This window comes from Gorilla gorilla, chromosome 23 (genome assembly GCF_029281585.2).
Source record: "Gorilla gorilla gorilla isolate KB3781 chromosome 23, NHGRI_mGorGor1-v2.1_pri, whole genome shotgun sequence".
Taxonomy (NCBI): Eukaryota; Metazoa; Chordata; class Mammalia; order Primates; family Hominidae; genus Gorilla; species Gorilla gorilla.
The window spans coordinates 34613960-34635024 of record NC_086018.1 but is presented as its reverse complement, the minus strand read 5'-3'; the positions used below and the strand labels follow the sequence as shown (position 1 = coordinate 34635024).

Genomic DNA, 21065 nt, shown 5'->3' with positions numbered 1-21065 from the left:
ACTTAGTTTTTATGTACTTTTTATTTCAATTTCGTATCAAAACAGCCCCACAAGATGGGTGTTGTTGGCTCCACTTGATAGAGGAGACATCTAGAGCTCAGAGAAGTGAAGTGAAGTGACTTTCCCGAGGTCACACAGACGAGTAACTGGAGGATCCATGATCCAACCTGGAACACCTGCCTCAGAAGCTCAGGCCTTGGCCCTTACATATCTACCCCTCCGCCGGCTGAGTTACGGAATGGCTGGCACGTTTTCTCAGTCACTTTTGCATCTTCAGCGCCCAGTTGGTGCTTAGTAAATATTGATGGGAATGACTCATGAATGAATAAATGGATGAAAACTGAGTTATAATGAACAGGAGTCTATAAATATGCTCACATGCACTTACATTTGCAGAGACAATGCTAACAGTTCTTGAGAACCATTTTTTTATTCAATATAAAAAGTGCTTATTGGAAATGTACTGTGTGTGAAACGCTGGGGATATCGTGGGAAGCAGAACTGTCCTGGTCCTTAACCTTCAAGAGCGCATAAAATAGAGGAGGAGAAAAACTAAAAACAGTCAACAATAAATGGAAATGTATTTGCAAATTATTAAAAAGTGAAGTAAAGAGTGCAGGGTACTAAAGAGAGGAGTGTGGTTAGACAGAGGGGGCCAAGAACTCTCTCCAAGTGAGAAATACTTAAGGTTGAATGGAAGTCATCCAGAGAGAAACTGGGGGAGAGTGTTCCAGGCAGAAGGAATGGCATATGCAAAGGCACCAGTGCAAGACTAAGAGCTTAGAGCCTTCCAGAAAGTACCAGAAGCTCAGCATGGACAGAGCAAAGAGCAGGGGCAATGGAAGCAGACAGAGGTAGAGACACAGGCAGAACTAGAAGATGCAGTGCCTCGTGCCCTCAATAAGTGTCCTGGATTCCAGCCAAAGGGCCATGGGAAGCCTCTGAAGGGTGTGAAGCAGGGAAGGGACCTGCGTCAATCTGCTCCTGTTCTGTGGGCAATGCGAGCAGAGAAGAAAGCAAGAAACAGGCAGAAAGACTGGCCAGTGCAATCATCCCAATGGGAGTTGCCTGGGCCATAGGCAGTGATGAGAAATGGGTGGGTGTGAGATCCCTTTGGAAGCAGGAAATGGACCACCAATGATATTGACATAACTTAGACAGGTCCACACATGAACCCACAGAGGAGTAAAGGCAGTATGGGCTTCAGAAACAGACAAGATTCTTTTTTTTTTTTTTGAGATGGATTCTCACTCTGTTGCCCAGGCTGGAGTACAGTGGCACGATCTTGGCTCCCTGCAACCTCCACCTCCTGGCTTCAAGCCATTCTCCTGCCTCAGCCTCCTGAGTAGCTGGGACTACAGGTGTCTGCCACCATGCCCCACTAATTTTTGTATTTTTAGTAGAGACAGAGTTTCACCATGTTGGCCAGGGGCTGGTCTCCAACCCCTGATCTCAAGTGATCTGCCTGCCTTGGCATCCCAAAGTCCTGGGATTACAGGCGTGAGCCACCGCACCTGGCCAGGAAACAGACGAGATTCTAATCCGTCACCTATCTTCCATGGCTGTGTGGTTTTAGGCAGCTCACCGACCTCTTGAAGCCTTGGTTTCCTCAACTGGAAAATAAGAGACTCAGCCTCCCCAGGACCATTGTCACTGAATGAGATGATGCATATGACAGCGTGGAGTGCGGTGAGCCTCTCCCAACAACCCAACCTCCCTTTGCCGTCTCCAGATACCGAGAGCCCGACTTCCAAGCTGCCCACCTGATCACTGGGCTCTACTGCCTACGTAAACATTTTTAAAGAAAATGAATCCCCATATACTCCATGCCAAAGAGAAAATGCAGGCTGGCCTTGCTAGGAAGGCTTGCAACAGCCTGCCAACCTTGTTCCACTAATACTTGTCAGTGGCCACAGTCTCTCATCACTTGAACAGTAACTCAATTACCAGTCCCTGGGCACCTTCAGGCACAAAGCCTCTCCCATGGGTCCCCATTGTTTTTCTGAGAAGCCCAGGACACAAGTCAATTTCTTGGCCCTAATGAGAGCTTTTCACCACCTGACAGTAGCTATTGAGCATGTGGTAAGTAAACGCAGTCTTAAGGCCACCCAGGCCCCTTCCCAAGACAAAGGCCCTAGCCAGCCAGGAGGTGCAACATGGGCTCCGGCACCAGAGCCTCACACAGCAGATGTTGCTGCCTTCAAGGCTGGCCCAATTATGATGTTAACGCCCTGGACGTTAATCCCTGGGTCTTTGCCAGCCAGAACCTGCTCTGCTGTCTGGTTTAATAACACAAGTCCTCTGGAGGGATCAAGTATGGATCTTGGGAATGCCACACTTTTAACTGGTCAGATTCAAAGCCCAGCTTCTTCTCTGCATTACAAGCAAGGCCTGAGATTTCCAAGTATTTTAGCCGCGTGAATGCCTGCCCACACCGCCACAGGGCAGTCGGTAAGGATTGTGATTGCAACTGAGATTCAGAAAATTAAATGTCTTTCTCAAGGAAATAGAAGACATTCATGGGAACTCCTTGAATACAGATTTGTTTTCCCGACACTCAGATTTCTGAGACTTGTTAAATAAACGAGAAGTTCCACGGGGGTAGGGTAAATAGCACAGTGTCTGGCACAGAGTAAACATTTTTGGCATGCATGGCTAGTCCTGATTCAAATTCAATATCAGATCTATGATGTACAGTTCAATGACTCAGTTGTTTAAAGGTAAAATATCCACTCTGCATTATCAGGGACAATTTCTTAACATCTGTTGCCTCACCATCTAGAACACTCCTGAGCCATCTTTCCCCCTGTCCAGGTTGTGTGTATGCCACAGAAGCCGGTCCCGGGGGAACCTAATCTAGGTGCAAAATCATGGAGGGCTTCCTTGAGGTGGTTGAGTCTATGAGAAACGGAGGGCATGTAGGTGTGAAGCTGGCACTGGCGCATTTGGGGGTTGGGGAAAGAACGGGCTTGTAAAGTGCATTCTGAGCAGAGGGAACAGCTTGTGCAACATCCCGGGGCTGGATTATGGAGAAGGAGGTGGAAAGGGATATAATGGGATGAAGATGGAGAGAGAGGCAAGGCTCAGACAATCAGGTACTCAGTGGGCCATGTTAAGAATGTTGGTTTTTATTCTAAAAGCCGTGGGAAGTCATTGAAGAGTTTTGAGGGTGAGAAACGGCAGGAGTGAAATGATCAGATTTGATCTCGAACTGACTGGAGAAAAGCCTCGGAGGTATGCAGAAAAAGCCCAGTTGCAAAGCTATACCACAGAACGAGACGCAAGGAGTTAGTGGCTTAGGCCAAGAAGGCAGCAGCAGAGACTAAGAGAAGAGGATGGATTTCAAAATTTTTTAGGACCTAACGGATTGGATGTGAGGATGAGTGAAAGGGAAATATCCAGGATGACTCCCAGAATCCTGACTCTCACAACTGGACGTGGTGAGCAAGAGATGCTGGGAAAAGACCGCATTGGAGGGATGGGAGGTGAGCGACATGGAGAAGGGAGTGGATCATGAGCTTGGGTTGAGGTGCCTTGGAGACAGCCAAGTGGCAACAACATGTAGGGAGTTGGAGATATGGGAAACTCCCTGTAGGGAGTTTCAAGATATCAGGACCAGAGTTACAAATGTGGGAGTCACTGATATGAGGGTGGTAACTGAAGCTACAGTTTCCTGGGATTTCTTTGGGACAGATGACATCAAAGGGATGTACCACAATTTACTTAAGCCTTCTCCCACTATTAGATGTTTGGGTTGTTTCTGTCTTTTGACATGGTAAGTGGCCCAGTAACAAGCATCTTTGTCCTCATTTATAGCTTTTTTCCATATTCTAGGTTAACTCTCTAAGTAGCTGACATTACTAACATGGTTAGCAATGAATACCTGCTAAGAGAATAAATATATATGTTCATTCTCCCCAGAATAAAATAGAAATTCTTTTTTGATTGACCATTTTTCTTTTTTTTTTTTTGAGATGGGGTCTCGCTCTGTTGCCCAGGCTGGAGTGCAGTGGCGCAATCTCAGCTCACTGCAAGCTCCGCCTCCCGGGTTCACACCATTCTCCTGCCTCAGCCTCCCAAATAGCTGGGACTACAGGCACTCGCCACCACGCCCAGCTAATTTTTTTGTATTTTTAGTAGAGATGGGGTTTCACCGTGTTAGCCAGGATGGTCTTGATCTCCTGACCTCGTGATCCACCCACCTCGGCCTCCCAAAGTGCTGGGATTACAGGCGTGAGCCACCGCGCCTGGCCTTGATTGACCATTTTTCATCATGGCCTGTGTAACTTCTTTCTTCCAATATCTGGGTGATTTATTAAGTCTTCCCTAACCAGGCCAACCAAAGGGACCTTCTTCCTCTGAATTCTCATGGTTAATCCCAGAGACATTCACTCCAATCTTATCCTTCAGAAGCCTGATATTTTAGGACATATACACACATGAAAGATAATGGTCTTCCCCACTATATAAACTTGAGATCTGGGACTATGTTTTATACTTCTTGAGTCCTCCTCAGAGCCTAGCAAAACCTGGCACAAGGTCTATGTGTAATGATTATTGCAGATAACTAACTAAGCAAGAGGATAGTAAGAGCTAATCTGTTAAACCCCTGCTACATACCAGACCTGTCCTGGGAGCTCCAAAAACAAAGTCTATTTCAACCCTCCTAAAAAAATTTTACCAGTGTTTTGCAAAGGTATCAGGGTAATGGTATCTGATATAATAAATAAACCCCCAAATCACAGTGGTTCAATTCATAGAAGTTTATTTCTCACTCACTTTAAGTCCAAAACAGGCAGCTCTCCTCCAAGCGTTGATTCAGGGACATATGCCTTTCAATCTTACAGCTCCACTGTCTCCAACACACAGCTTCTGAAGTCACCATGATCCCCTGCCTCAAACTAGAAGGAGAAAAATCATGGCAGATCATCTAGGAGAGGCTGTTATGGGTAGGCTTAGAAGTGACATACATCCCATTCATCACAGCCACTGGTCAGATCCCAGGCCTGTGGTCACACCTAACCAAAAGGAAGCTTGAGAAATGTGGTCAGGCTGAGTGCTAGACTATAGGGAAAACAGCCTTAGGTGGTTCATAGTAGTCTCTGCCACATGAAGATAGAAAGCAAAGCCCAGAGATGCTAAGTAACTTACCTGACGTCATTCAGCCTATACACAACCGAATTAGAATTCACTCTCAAGTCTGTATGGCTCGAAAGTCTATGCTTTTTTTCACCACATCCTACTGATTGGCAACCATCACTGGGGTCCTCTCCTTCTGGGGTGGCCTCTGAGCTGCATCTATTTGAATCATCTTGGCAATTGTTTAATTTCATATATAACCCAATTCCAAACTGCAGTGAGAGCGACAGATCCACCGAAACCGACTTTCAGATGTATTTTGCAGATGCATCCTCCGTTTATTTCAAATGTGTTACTGGCTTGCTGCTTTAACAAGTCAATCAACTCACAGGCATGCCCTTGCAGTACGGAGGTACATATTCCTGTTCTAAAGCCCACGTCTTATAAACTTGACATATTCAGATGCTATGCCTTTTATCGTGAGTAAATTAAGCTCTTAAAATGTCAGAATGTTTTTGTTTCATTTGACATTCTCACCATAGGTCAAACTGCCTCCAAAACAGACATGTCTAAATAGCTGTCTAACCATATCGCTCAGAATGACTTTTTAGGAAGTCTAGGACATCCAGGAGTGTGGTGATCCTGAAGCCCTTGAGCATCAGTAATTCTGTTTGGATCCGTTCCCATGTAAGCAATTTACATCTGCTGTGTTATGGATCCAGAGGTTGGAAAACCAAAAGGGATCTTGGGAAGTCATTGGCTCTAACCTTTGCTTTGCAAGCATAAACCTTAGAACCTTAAAATTGGGAAAAATAATGACATTAGGAAGAACAATAGCAGTTACCCTCCGTGAATGCATTCATTCAACACATAGTTATTGGGAACCCCCTTAGTGCCAAACACTGTTATAGAATCTGAAGATATGGAGCTGGCATTCTGATGGGGGAAAGAGTGAATGCACAAATAAATATAAAATGAGTTAGGTGTTGATGCGTGCTTTGAAGACACATAAAGTAAGAAGGATGCAGAATGATCTGATAGGAAGTTGTAAGGTTACACAGAGTGGCTAGGGAGGGTCACTCTGATATTTGAGCAAAGACCTGAAGAAGTGAGGTAGTGAGGCTCTAGGTAGAGAGAACAGTTAGCAAAGAGGCTTGAAGGGAGAATATGCTTGGCATCTTCCAGAAACAGCAAGTAGATTGGGTGAGCTGGAGACATGAATTGTAGGAGAGGTGGCAAAGAAGATTGGGAAGGGGGATAGATTGGGTAAGGTCTTATAGCCCAGGAAAAGGATGCTGGGCTTTACTTGGGCTGAGATAAGGAGGCTTGAAGGGTAAGGATAGCTAGAGAAGAGAGGTTTGAGGATGAAGACCTGGGCACTCCACCAGTTAGGGGTCTAGAAGATGAGGAGGAATCCACAAAGAGACTGAGAAGGAGTAGCCAGTGAGGTAGGAAGAGAACCAAGCAAGGGGGTGCCCGAAGGCAAGTGAGAAAGGGGTTCAAGGAGGGAGTGAGCAACCAATTAAATGCCACTGATGGGTCAAGTAAGATGAGGACAGATAACTGACCATCAGATCTGACAAGCAGAGGTCACTGGTAACCACATCATGAGTCATGAGAGGATGCTGGAGATGAAATACTAATGGGAGAGAGAGAGAAGGAGGAAGAGAAAAGGGATTGAGAGAGAGAGAGAGGAGAGAGAATCTCCTAGTATTAGCTGGGCATAGCAAAGTTTCTTTACATGAATTTCCCAATTTAATTCACAGGACCACCTTGATGGCAGGGGGAAGGTCAGTTGTTTTTTCCTTTTTACAAATGAGGTCCAGGGGGATCACCCAGCTCGTACGTGTGAAAGCTGGACTTGGTCTTCCCGTGTGCCAGACCGCAGAGCTCCCCTCTTCTTTCCTCAGAGCAGCCTATGTCTTCGAGAGACCATCTGGGGCAGCCGACATAAAATGGATTCTCATTTAAAAAAAAAAAAAAAAGTCAGAAAATAGGTCATTCAGCTTCCCTTTGAACAGTGCCTGAATCACTCTAATGATTAGCATCTCTCCTTTCGAGTTGTAAATACAGAGGTTCCATCATAGTCCACCCCTGTACATGACCACACAGTGTGGCGTGTTCTTCAAGGAAGTTCTTCCTTTCATTACTCCACTTCTTTCCTTATTAAAAATAAAACTTTTCTTTGAATAGGAAAATGATTCTGATTCCTATTGAATCCAACTCTCAGAAGGGCATGAGCATTGGAGTCCTTTTTCCACCTCAGACCCTAGCCTGAGGTCCAGCCCTAGCCGGAGAGCCCATGTCCCTGCTGGAAGATCCATCTGGTTGTCCCGCTGGCCCTCATATCTGTTGAGATGCTTTGAGTTGCAGGTAAGAAAACACAATCCAAACTGGCTTCACAGTAAAAAAAAAAAAAAAAAAGAGTTGCTCACATAACCGGGCAGTTCCAGCTAGTTTGCCTGTTTCTCTTGCTATCCTGAGGCTGAGAGTGAGACAGGACAGTGCCTTGGGGCCACACATCCACAAAGGACCAGAGAGAGTCACTCTAGATGCTTTTAGATAAAAACAAGGAAGATACTTTCTGAGAAGGCCCCAGAAAACCTTTCCTCCTGTCTCTTTGGCCCAAGTGGGTCACAGGACCACTTCATGCTAATTATTGCTCAGGGATAGGTTACCTGCCTGGACAGGAAGACCATCCTGGGGCTAGGGTGGGGCCAGCTTCCCCTGAAGGACACTGCTGACACAGAGGCGGGGGCTGAGAGGCAGTTGTTTCACAAGATCAGTGTCCTGTGAGAAGGGAGGAAGGGTCACATGGACCCCAGGGAAGTGACACACCACATCTCCTACATCTGAGTCCATAACTGAACTCGCCTTCTTCACCTTCCTCCACTGCATTGCAGTGGATGAAAACACCATCTGTGAACTTCCAGAACCCAGGAAACAGGAGCTCCCTTGTCCTCGCCTCTCTCATCTCACATGTGTACCGAGTTGCTGCATCCTGCATCTTTTGCCCATTAAAGAGCTCAAGAGGGCCGGGCACGGTGGCTCACGCCTGTAATCCCAGCACTTTGGGAGGCCGAGGCGGGTGGATCACGAGGTCAGGAGTTCGAGAACAGCCTGGCCAACAGAGTGAAACCCCGTCTCTACTAAAAATACAAAAATTAGCCAAGTGTGGTGGCAGGCACCTATAGACCCAGCTACTTGGGAGGCTGAGGCAGAAGAATCGCTTGAACCCGGGAGGTGGAGGTTGTAGTGAGCCAAGATTGTACCACTGCACACCAGCCTGGGTGACAGAGCAAGACTCTGTCTCAATAAATAAACAAATAGCTCAAGAATCTGTCCACATCTCTCCATCCCGCCTTACTCAGGCTATCACCAACTCTGCCTGGGCTATGACAAGAGCATCTTAATTCATTTCATCTCTCTGCTTCCCACCACATCCTTCCATGCAAACATCTACACTGGAAGCTCATGTCTCAAAAGATAATACCCAACAGTGTTGCTTCACTTTGTAAAGGCCTTCAGGGTCTACCTGAAGCTTCAAGGTTTGGGTTCAGCTCTCTCAGGGCCAACAGGGTCCTTCATGACCTCTACCTTCCCCTCCAGCCATCCTGTACCTCTTTCAATGAACCTGGATTTATGCCATCCTGAGGTATATTAGATTCCCAAATGCTTGCTGTTCCTGACTCCAAGCAAAATTCCTCTTCCCCTCCTAGATAAATGGTCACCATCCATCTGGTGCTCAGGCAAAAATCCTGAGAGTCATCCTTGATTCCTCTTCTCTTCACCCATGACATCAAACCCTTTTGTGGATAAGGTTGACTCTGCCTCCAGAATATGATCCCAAAGTGCCGTCTCCTGTCCACGCCCACAGCTTCTACCTCCACCCAGGCCACCAAGGCTTCCCACTGGGTCTGCCACAATACCTGACCAACTGGTCTACCTACCCACTGCCGCCCCTTACAAACTATTCTTCAGGTCCTCAGCAGAGCCCACAGTGCTACATCATCTGGCTCCTGCTTACCTCTGTGGCCACATGACCCCTTCCCACGGTCTCCCTCACGCACTGCCTTCTTCTGGTCCTCATCGACACCAAGCTTGTCTCTGCCTAAAAGCCTTGTTGTTCCCTCTCCCCAAAATGCACTTCCCCGGGCTTTGCATGACTGATGCAGGGGGCAGCATGGAAGGTGATTTCTCTGAGATGGACTCCCTGGCTACCTTTACGCCCCCATGCCCTCGCATCACATTATTCCTTCCTGTAGGCTTTGCGACACATCACCATTTAAAAGCCTCTTCTTTGTGGATTCATTTGTTTATTTGCTCGCTCTCTGTTTCCCTAGAGTATAAGCTCTCTAAAGGCAGAGACGTTCTCTGTCTTCTTCACTGGGTCCTTGGGAAACTTGGGAACTTGTGCCTGGAACCCAGTAGGAGCTCAATATATGTGCTGAATGAATGAATGAATGAATGAAGTGAATGAAGAAATGACTCTTCTACTTGTCTGACTTGTATTCTTCTCACCTGGCCCCCTTTACCTGCCTAACTCCTTCATGACCTTCAAGTTCAGGTCTGCTGATCATCTCTCTCTCTCCCTCTGCTCTCTCTCTCTCTCTCTCACACACACACACACACACGAACACACACACACACACACGAACACACACACACACAAACAAACACACACAGTTAGTTGCCCCTCTCCTCTATCTCCCACAATAACTCCCAGCATTTACTGCTCACTGTATGTGACACTTTGCATTATGGTTATGGTCCCTCCCCCAAGCTCTGAGCTCCCTGGGGATGGGGCTACATCCTTCCACTCTGCATCTCCATCACCAGCTCACAGCCTGCCCAGGGAAGGCACTGGGTGACTGCCTATTGAGTGAATGAATGAATGAATGAACAGTGAATGAACGAATGAAGGAAGAATGAACATATTCTTCACCAGTATTTAAGGCTTCGGTTATTCCTTAAGACATAAAATCAGATCCGTCTTACCCAACTCACTCAATCAGTCTCCAAGTTTGGGATTTTGAAGAGCATCCTAATTCCCTCCCAATGTTCCTCTAAGTCCTTATTCTTGCCGTAACAAGCAAACACTTCTCTGAATCATTTTGGAACTGGAGCCTCCCTCAACATTGTATTTCTGATTGGTTGCTACCTGTTTTGACAGTTGTCAGTTTTTTTTATTTATGCCAAGCTCTCCCTGGGGTTTAGTTTCCTGAATCCTCTCAATCTAGTACCTAGAAAGAAGAGAAAATGACTTACCTGTAAATCTTTTTTATTGAGGGTGCACCATAAAACAGATCTTCTTTCACCTCTCCACTCTCTCCTGAGATTTAAGGATTCTTGGCTTTTATTGTTGTCTTTACCCCTCATTTCAAAAGAAAAAAGCAGTGGGGGTTGGAGGGGCTTATTATATCCACCTAGGAGGAACAGCAGGATTCACACTTTCCTGCCAGTGAACCCAAACAATCAGAGCTTTCTAAGGGAGTTCTTGACAGTTTCATGCCAGAAACACACACCAAGCTGAGGACATTTATCATATGGCACACATCCATGGAACCGAAATTACAGACCATTTTCTCCTACCTGTCCCTTCCATTTGATTTCTGAGAAATGTCCACGGATAAAACCACCAATTTCCACTAGGAAAGCAGAACCCTAAATATAAATAAGAGGGGACTTCTGGGGCTCCTACGGAGAGAAACTTTCCCTTGCTCGTTATAACTAGTGTTTGCACACATCGTGCAGAGCAGAAGCATTTGCAGGAAAAGAATATTTCAGAAACTCAAACGAACATTCCTTCCTCCAGTTACCCTTACTCCCTCTCTAATATGCATCTGGGCAAGGGTGTTGATTAAGGTCAATGCAAAGTGGCTTTATGTTTTGCTCTATTTTGTCTCTGCATATGCTAGTCACTGTGTACCTTTCAAAAATACCTCGTCCCCAACTATCTATTCCTTTTTATAAATAGCACACATTATTCTCTGATTGTATAAGCAAAACATGCTTATTATAAAAACTTGAGTACATACAGAAAAGTATATAGAAGACTTAAAATAATTCATAACGTTCTCACCTAGAAATAATCATTGGTAACATTTTAGAAGAAATACTGAAAGTTATTTGCCTTTTTTCTGTGAATGTACATATATATATATTATTAGGATTCAGTTCATATTGTATACACAATTTTCTCTTTTTTCTTAACATCACATCAAAATGTTTGCAAGTCCTTAATCTTTGAAACATGACTTTGAAAACATAATCATATTTTGTTAGCCTTAAAATCCATCCTAGATAAAATAAAACCAAAGAAGTTATCAGGTGACAACAGTTACCCTGAAGTAAACAAGTGAGTCTAAAATTCGAAAATCAGAGTCAATTGCTGGGCATGGTGGCGCACGCCTGTAGTCCCAGCTACTTGGGAGGCTGAGGCGGGAGGATGGCTTAAGCCCAGGAGTTCGAGGCTGCAGTGAGCTATGATGGTGCCACTGCACTCCAGTTTCTTAAAAAAAAAAAAAAAAAAAATCAAAGTCATTCATGCTAACTGCTTTTGAGTGGTCTCCATGGCAACTTGCCAACAGGCAAGACTGAGGTGAGTTTAAGGCAGCTAAGCCTGAGAATGTAAAATTCAAAGTCCAGCTGTGGGTCACCGTTATCTCTAGCTAGTGGGTTGACAAGCAGTTTTTGCTTTCTTGATTGTTCCTTTCTGTACAGACTATATGTGTCACCGTGAGCATGCCCTGCTTTTAAAATCACAAACAAAGTATAATGCTATTTTCATTTTGAAACCAAACAACACCTAATTGTGTATCTACCCTGATTCTCTCATTCATTTTCTCTCCCTCTACACACACACACACACACACACACACACACACACACGTCCCCACTCTCATCCGCTTCCCACTTTCACCTCCCACTATTCCAGGCACATAGGCTCCACCCCTACCCACTCCTTCCTCCTTCCCCCAAGTCCTAGATGGAGTCCTAGATGGGAGGGGTGGGAGTGGGGGGCTTTCATCTGATCCCCCAGTCTCTTCGTATCTGGCTCTAGTTTACTGTCTCAAGCCTGATGCCAGGATGCCTCCTCAGAGGAGTGACAGACTTTGACAGAGACAGGCTTTGGAATCAGAAGAGCTCTGTCACTTCCTATCTGTGTGGCCCTGGCCAAGTCACTTAACCTCTCTGAACCTCAGTTTCCTCTTCTATAAAATGAGGATAACCAGCTTGGAGGATTATACCATGATTAAATGAAGTCGGCTTGCACCGAATAAATGCCTGTCACCCCATACTATACTGACCATCTCTGAGGTCTTCGTTTTACTCTAAAGCTGTCAGTTTTTCCTCTGGCCAAGACTGAGGCCAAGATCTCCCTATGTATAGCTACAGACTCTTAATCAACTGGGACTTTTCTGCTTGGATAAAGTGACACCTTTTAACATTAGGGCCGGAAAATCTCCCAAAAGCAAACCATTGAAGAGACAGAAACCAGAATATGACTCGAGTCTTTAAAAAGCTCCTCCCTAGTTGTTTAAGGTTCTCAGCTTGCCTTTGCAGGGAAATCCACAAAGATCTCATAAATATGGTCTTCACTGATAAAGAAGAGAACAGACCAATGAAACCCTGACAGTATCTATTCTCTGATCTTACATTTTGTCCAATTATTAGAGGAGGAGAGGGAAGAAGGAGGAAGAGGAAGGAAGAGGAAGAGGATAAAAATAAGAAATGGTGGCATGGAGCGGATGATTCTTTTAAAAGAGAGGAAAAAAAAAAAGAAGTAGTCAAGAATGAGGTAGGTTGATGCTGTTATGCTTTGCCAGAGAAGCAAGCTTGGATCGAGCATTTAAGTGACTCTTTCAGAGACTAAAACAAGTCAGCATCAGAAATAGGGTTAGAATTTGGAGCTCACAGTTAGTCTGCAACTGATACTAATTTTAAAGGTGTCGCCGGGTGCGGTGGCTCACACCTGTAATCCCAGCACTTTGGGAGGCCCAGGCGCGTGGATCATCTCAGGTCAGGAGTTCGAGACCAGCCTGGCCAACATGGTGAAACCCCATCTCTACTAAAAATACAAAAGTTAGCCGGGCATGGTGGCGGGCACCTGTAATCCCATCTACTCGGAAGGCTGAGTCAGGAGAATCGCTTGAACCCAGGGGGCAGAGGTTGCAGTGAGCCGAGATTTCGCCACTGCACTCCAGCCTGGGTGACAGAGTAAGATTCCATCTCAAACAAACAAAAAAAAGGTGTCAATGCAAAACCGGGTTTTAAGGTAGCTAGCTCAATCTGCTAAATTTTTCATACCTGTGCCTTTAAATTCCCAAGCAGCATTGCCTGTTTCTGAGTAGCACTTGTTCTCAATTTTTGCTTTTTTCCAAGCAAATGACTTGAGGTAGAAAAGCACATACAGTCAAATTACCTTCTGAAGGTTTTATGAAAAATTATTTTTTTAAACTGTAGTTAAAGATAAACACGATTTCTCCAAAGCTGAGCTACTTTATCAAGTCAGACAAAGCATAATACGGTTTCCTTTTAAAAACCCAGATTAGCTGCTATCATCGGTGATGATCTGGATGTGATACATTACAGTTTGCAGAATCAAGCAGCCTACTACATACTTGGAAGCATCGTTCATTCGCTGGACAATACTTACTGAACACAGAGTTTGTGAGGGTGCTATCTAGACCCTGGGGACACCAACCAAAGCAAAGAAGGGGTAGCAGTGCCCTGCCCTGAAGGACCCTGCCCTCCAACAAGAGAATGGGGGTGGGAGGACGTACAAACAACCTCAAGGCAGAATGTGATCACCAAATTATAGAGTGAAGAAAGGCCATCTCATCCAACCCTCGATTGAAATGAGGCCCAGAGAGTGGATGCAACTTGTCCAAGGTCACACAGCAAGTTAGTGGGAGAGCCAGAATGCATTTTCAGACTCTCTATCCAGCGTTCTCTCCTCTGTATACAGAATCTATTTTAATTTTTGAAACGTGCTGCATTCCCCTGCCAGGGATTGCACAAAGCCTGGTGGAGCCTCAGAGATCCCTTATTGACACCTTTTACGTTAGGACCCTAACCTCAAAGAATGTTACATCTGGAAGGGATCCCAAGGATTAATCTGTGGTTCTTTTTTTTTTTTTTTTTTTTTGAGACAGAGTCTCACTCTGTTGCCAGGCTGGAGTGCAGTGGCATGATCTCGGCTCACGGCAACCTCCAACTCACTGGTTCGAGCGATTCTCCTACCTCAGCCTCCCAAGTAGCTGGAATTACAGGCACATGCCACCACACCCAGCTAATTTTTGTATTTTTAGTAGAGACAGGGTTTCACCATGTTGGCCAGGATGGTCTCGATCTCCTGACCTCGTGATCTGCCTGCCTCAGCCTCCCAAAGTCCTGGGATTACAGGCGGGAGCCACCGGGCCCGGCCTAATCTGTGGTTCTTGATCAAGAGGGTCTCTCACCCCAGAGTCACAGAATCCAGGCCCTGGGGTTGGGGATAATTCAAGCCACCTTGAAGGTGTTCATTAGACCTTTCCCAAAGAACAAGGGGCAGGTTTGGAGGGGGGCCAGCAAGATGAAAGGGCAATGGGGAATTCAGAAACAGGAAAGAAAGGAGTAGAAAGATATGCAGGGAGGGAGACAGTTTAGGCTGGTCTTCACTGGCAGAAGTTTTGGAGGCAGACAGACCTGGGTTCAAGTCCAGGCTCTGACCCTCAGCCTGGGTGCTGTGGGTGAGCAGCCTGACCTCTCTGGGCCTGTTTTCTCCTCTGGAAAAGAGAGCATTCCCCTACCTCATAGGTTTGCTACAGGGCTCGGGGCACTGCAGGGGAAGATGTGGGGTACCTGGCATGCAGTCAGTACTGTGCGAGGGACTGCCATTGCTCTCACCACCAGGAGCGGGCTGGGAAGGTGAGAGAAGCCTCTGCCTGGTTCATGGCTTTGCCTCGGGCCATCCCCGCTGCCTCCCACACAGACTCCAAGCATTTGCTGGTGCTGCATGATTTAGAAATGATTCTAGAATTCCAAATCATGAATTCCAGGGAATCTGGTCCCCTGATATCTGAAGCTCAAAGGCAAAAAGGTCCCCTCTCTTGGGATCCCCAAGGCTGTAAGAACAGATGCATATTAATGAGATGAGGTGAGGAGTCGCCGCTTAGGAACTGTACAGTCTAGAATCTGCAAGCCAAAAGGCCCTTCAAGAACTTTGAGACCAACCCCATCTTGGAGGCCCAGAGAAGTCAAGCAACTTGCCCAAGGTTACACAGAGCATTATTGGGGTTAATGAGACTGAACCCCAGTCTCTTCATCCTGACAGCAGAAATAATAATTGGGATGACAAGAGGACTCAATGAAATTTTGCTGTAGAGCATTTTGCACACTGACTGGCCCACAAATGTCTTAATGAATGATACTAATAGTAGTTATCATTATCATTTTTATTACCATCGTCATCATCATCATCATTATTGTCAGTTTTTAAGCAATTCCCCCTAGATGCTCAGCTGAGTCCCTTTCAGTGGCTCAACCCTCACTCTTTCAGTCTCAGTCTTTCTGTGTCAATTACCAGCTAATGAAGTCACCGGGGGCAGACTCTGGCCAGGCACTCTTGTCCTAACTCACTTGGTGCTCACAATGAATGCAATCGAGTAGATATTCCTGTTACCCCATTTTCCAGAGAGGGAAACTGGGCACAGGACAATTAAGCCATATGCCCAAGATTACACCAGCAGGAAGGGGCAGAGCTGTGGTTTTAGTCGAGGCTCTCTGGCCCCAGCATATGGATGCCAAATGCAACATTCCCTTATCACACTTCCAAATCTTCTCCAGAATTATGCCTCCATTAATAATCCACGTTCTGGACTGGGCGTGGTGGTTCATGCCTGTAATCCCAGCACTTTGGGAGGCCGAGGCAGGCAGATCACTTGAGGTCAGGAGTTTGAGACCAGCCTGACCAACGTGGTGAAACCCCATCTCTACTAAAAATACAAAAATTAGCTCAACATGGAGGTGCATGCCTGTAATTCCAGCTACTCAGGAGGCTGAGGCAGGAGAATCTCTTGAACCTAGGAGGTAGAGGTTGCAGTGAGCCAAGATCGTGCCACTGCACTCCAGCCTGGGAGAGAGAGAGAGAGATCCTGTCTCAAAAAAAAAAAAAAAAAAAAAAATCCATGTTTTGAAGACTGAATGAGAAAGAGGACTTGTCTTACCTTTTTTTTTTAAACGGAGTTTTGCTCTTGTTGCCCAGGCTGGAGTGCAATGGCGCAATCTTGGCCCACTGCAACCTCTGCCTCCCGGGTTCAAGCGATTCTCGTGCCTCAGCCTTTCAAGTAGCTAATATTACAGGCATGCGCCACCACCCCAGGCTAATATTTGTATTATTGGTAGAGACGGGGTTTCTCCATGTTGGCCAGGCTGGTCTTGAACTCCTGACTTCAGGTGATCTGCCCGCCTCGGCCTTCCAAAGTGCTGGGATTACAGGCATGAGCCACCGCGCCCAGCCCTTGTCTTACATTTTAAGTGATTTAGTGTCAGAGCATGGCTGGCATGTAACAGGAACCTAAAAATTGTTCCCTCCCTCCCCACAGAGGTCCAGAGCCGAATGTCTGCCTTCACCCGGCATATTTTGGCTTCTGTTCCCGCAAGATGGCTTGTGTTACATATGTTGCTCAGCTCTCCTTTCCTATTCTAAAAGTAAGGAAGTAAGATCTAAACCCATGGATCTCCAGTCCATCCCTGGACCTCATGATCCTCATGATGAGTACATCCCTGGACCTCAGCACTTTGGGGAACTTATTAGGAAGGCATATTTTCTGGTGTTGCCCCAAATCCATTGAATCAGAAATTCTGGGCATAGGGCCCCACAGTCTGCATTTCCACAAGCCCTGCGGGAGATTCCATGGCACACTAATAATTGAGAACTGCCGATTTCAAGTATTGTGCCACACTAGCTTGTGCGTAGCACATAGTTGGGGGCTCAGGAAATGTTGGTTGAGCCAATTGGCCAGGTCTGAATCCTGCCCCTCCACCGACTAGCTAAACAAGTGTGCACAAGTCACTAAACTTCTCTGTGCCTCAGTTTCCTCATCTGTAAACAGGGAATGAGAGCCGTGCCTTCTTTGTAATGGTGTTTGGAAAGTTAAATGAGATCGTAGATAGAAAGCCTTGAGCAGAGTGAGTGGCACATAGGGAGCACTCCGTAAATGTCACCTGCTGTTTAATTGTTGTCGTCTTTGGCAGATACATGAACCAACATGCTGGAAAACAGTATGGCTTGTCTTGCAAACCTACAAGTTTGTCTTCACTGGCTGAAGCTCCTGTTGTCTTTTTAATGCTGCTCTAGTTAGGAAATCTTTACTGAGCATCTACTATTTCCAGCATCTTTTCGATTCTGTGATGTCAGGGTGAATAAGACACTGTCACCAGGAGCCTGCACTGGCAGGGGAGGACACAGGGGAGCACAGGGGAGTATGTGCTACATACAGTGCCTGTGTGTGCATGCAACAGAAAGGCAAGAGGGAAGCTCCAGTAGTGTTTGTGTGTGTGCGTGTGTATGTATGCATTAATCTTCATTTTTCTTTTTTTCTTTTTTTTTTTTTTTTGACGCAAAATCTCACTTCGTCACCCAGGCTGGAGTACGGTGGCACCATCTCAGCTCAGTGAAATCTCTGCCTCCTGGGTTCAAGCGATTTTCATGCCTCAGCCTCCCGAGTAGCTGAGTTTATAGGCATGTGCCTCCATGCCTGGCTAATTTTTGTATTTTTAGTAGAGATGAGGTTTCTCCATGTGGGCCGGGTTGGTCTCAAACTCAAATTTTTGTATTTTTAGTAGAGACAGGGTTTTGCCATGTGAGCCAGGCCGGTTTTGAACTCCTGACCTCAGGTGATTCACCCGCCTCGGCCTCCCAAAGTGCTGGGTTTACAGGCGTGAGCCCCCGCACCCTGCCAATCTTTGTTTTCCTAAATAAAAAGCGACCTATGGACATTAGGGATGGAATTCATTCTGTTCTCCTCGTTTCTTTAGTAGTTTCAAGAATGAGCTCAATGCCTATAAGAGATCCATTAGTCATTCATCCAGGCAGCAAGTTTAATCCAAAAGCAAGTCACTTTTTGGCCTTGAATTGCTCCCATCTCATACAATGTAAGAGTTCTAAACACAAAGTTTGTTACCAGAACAGACAGACTTGGACTATCAAACCCAACAGTCAGGAGCAGGCTGCTTAGGTGCTGGCAGCTCTGACACTAGATTTCCAGAAGCAGGGAAGGCTTCCCAGAGGAAGTGCAACTCAAATCAGCCTTGAAGGATAAGGATTGGAATAGTAAATACTTATTCTTTTTTGAGCTCCTTCTGGCCTCAGGCCAGATACAAGACAGAACCTGGTAAATAATGCAAATGTGACTCTCATTGGCTCTGGATGCTCTGACGCAAGGCCCCGTGGTCAGCATTTAATGTGTGTGTCTGACGTGAGCTCCATAACAAACCCAGTAGGTAGTCACACATTACCACTAGCACCATTTTACAGATAAGCAAAAAAAAAAGGTGCGGAGAAATTAAGTAACTTGGCCAAGGCCCACAGTCAATAATATTGCTGGAATTCAAATCTGGGGAGTCTTACTCATAAGTCTGTGCTCTTAAACACTCCACCATATCCCAAAACAAGTGAACTGACAAAAGAAGCAGAACAGATTTTCTACATGGTGATTGTTTATTTGAAGGAAAGGAAAAAATACCATTAGAATCCTTTTTCTCCAAATGCATCCATGTGAACACATTTCTCTCTACACAGCAAACATCACTCTGGGGCATGAGTTTTGCTATCACTTAGTGGAAAGTCGTTCAATTGCATCCCAGAGGACCATCTGCCTTAAGTTCTTATGCTAGGAAAGGAATGCCTCTCTGAGCCACTTTCCCTCTGCAAACAGATTTGGAAGATTTGGACTGAAAGGTGAGGTGTCCAATTACTTGTCTTTGCTGGCCTGCTCTGCTGTAATCTGAGCGAAGTCACAGAAGATGGGGTAGGATTTCCTAGAGTCTATTCGTCCTTCCTAGACTCAGCAGTCCAGGCACTGTGTGTGTGTGTATGCACATGCTTGAACGTGTTTTCTAGTTGATGATAATCTTTTAAAATCCACTTAAGCATAACTGGCTTGTAAGGATCTGCAGAGGCGCCTTCCAACCCAGCACGGCTGTGCCATTTCAGTGCTGGAGTTTGCCTTTGTGTTTACACAAAGCGATGACCCCAAGTGACAGCATTTAACTCTTAACAGATTGATAAACATGTCCAGCTGCCACTAGAGTGGCATGTATGTCCAAATTTCAAGTGACAACAATCGACCCTCAGATTAAAATCTTTTACCTTAGGAAGACTAAACTTCTCTGTCGCAGTCTGTGTCAGTGGAAAGTCAGACTCGTAGAATAACACTTTCACTTCTTAAGTTATTGGACAAATTGAGACTTTACATCACAAAGACAGCATCATTGGACAGGAACTTTACCGCCTTGATTATCATTGACTAAGGAGAAAAGAACAGAGGCAAGGTGGATGATGGGACTACTGTCAACTGATGTCAAATGACATTACGGTGGTCTTTATGTATGAGGGTCTTAAGATAATTCAAACTGAAAACATCAGCAGACAAACAGAGTCAACACTTGGTACACATTGGACAAAGTGTAGTGAACTCAATAGACACTCCGGCAAAACATCACCCATCGCATTCAATCAACATTGTTCATTTGACTTCTATTAGTATTGCAACTCTGTATTTCCTTGGTAATTTTGACAATTGTATGAGAGCTGTGAGCGTGAGCGTAAGAAATTTGCACCTAGTGATAATGTTTTTACATTTTAAACCTCAGAATTTTTTAAACTCTGTCATCCTGCGGTGCCATGAGAATTATATTCATTTAATACATCCCTACACCACTCAAATTTGAGAAATCCTAGTGCAGTGGAATGAGCATAGATTGATAAACAGAACTGAGTTGAAATCCTGCCTCTGCCACATAGAAACACTGCGATCTTGAGCAATCCCTTCACCTTTCTGGGTCTCGGTTTCCTCATCTGAGTAGAAATAATAACATTAGCCACACAATTTGGCTGTGAGAATTTCAAAAGCTATTTTATGGAAAGTGCCAGACATGTAGTAGGCACTCCCTAAAAGTCAATTTCCTGCCCTGTTCTCTAAGGCTTTTGTTTTGTTTTTTTGTTTGTTAGTTTGCTTTTTGTTTTTTGTTTTTTGAAACAGAGTCTCGCTCTGTCGCCTAGGCTGGAAGTGTAGTGGTGCCATCTCGGCTCACTGCAACCTCCGACTCCCGGGTTCAAGTGGTTCTCCTGCCTCTGCCTACCAAGTAGCTGGGACTATAGGCACACACCACCACACCCAGCTAATTTTTTGTATTTTTAGTAGAGACGGGGTTTCACCATGTTAACCAGGATGGTCTCGATCTCCTGACCTCGTGATCCGCTCGCCTCAGCCTCCCAAAGTGCTGGGATTATAGGTGGAGCCACCGTGCCTGGCCCTTCTCTAAGTTTTATTCCCATCTGCAGGCCATTCTGTTGTCTCTCTCCTTCCTTTCAAAAGTGGAGGCAAGACCAGAGATAGCAGCCACATCCAATATCATCAATTCTTGCCTGATTGTGTCCATTTCATTCTTTCTGACTTGTCAGGACTAGCGGAAGGTAAGCCCTGGTGGCTAACAGGAAGGCAGAGAGGTAGAGCAGGCGCTTAGGCCATACAGCTGCCACCTGTCTCCCCAGGAAGGGGAAAGCCAGTCGCTCATGTAAGGGCAGCAAGGAGACCTGGCAGCAGACTGGGGCAGCCTCTGCAGCCTGGGATGTGACAGAGGAGCAGCTGCCTCTGAGGGGCCCCTGCAGGCACACTTGGCTGCTTTCCTCTGGGTTTCACCAGGTTCTAGTCCAGATGAAGACGCAGCCATATGGTGGCAAGTTCCTCTTGGGAAGAAAGGGGAGGTTGGTCCCACCA

The 21065-nt window shown here is 45.8% G+C and overlaps 1 protein-coding gene across 1 annotated transcript in view; it reads left to right on the top strand.

Annotated features, from left to right (window-relative positions):
• CACNG2 (calcium voltage-gated channel auxiliary subunit gamma 2) overlaps positions 1-21065 on the top strand; it is a 142286-nt gene that overhangs the window by 63950 nt on the left and 57271 nt on the right. The window lies entirely within an intron of this gene.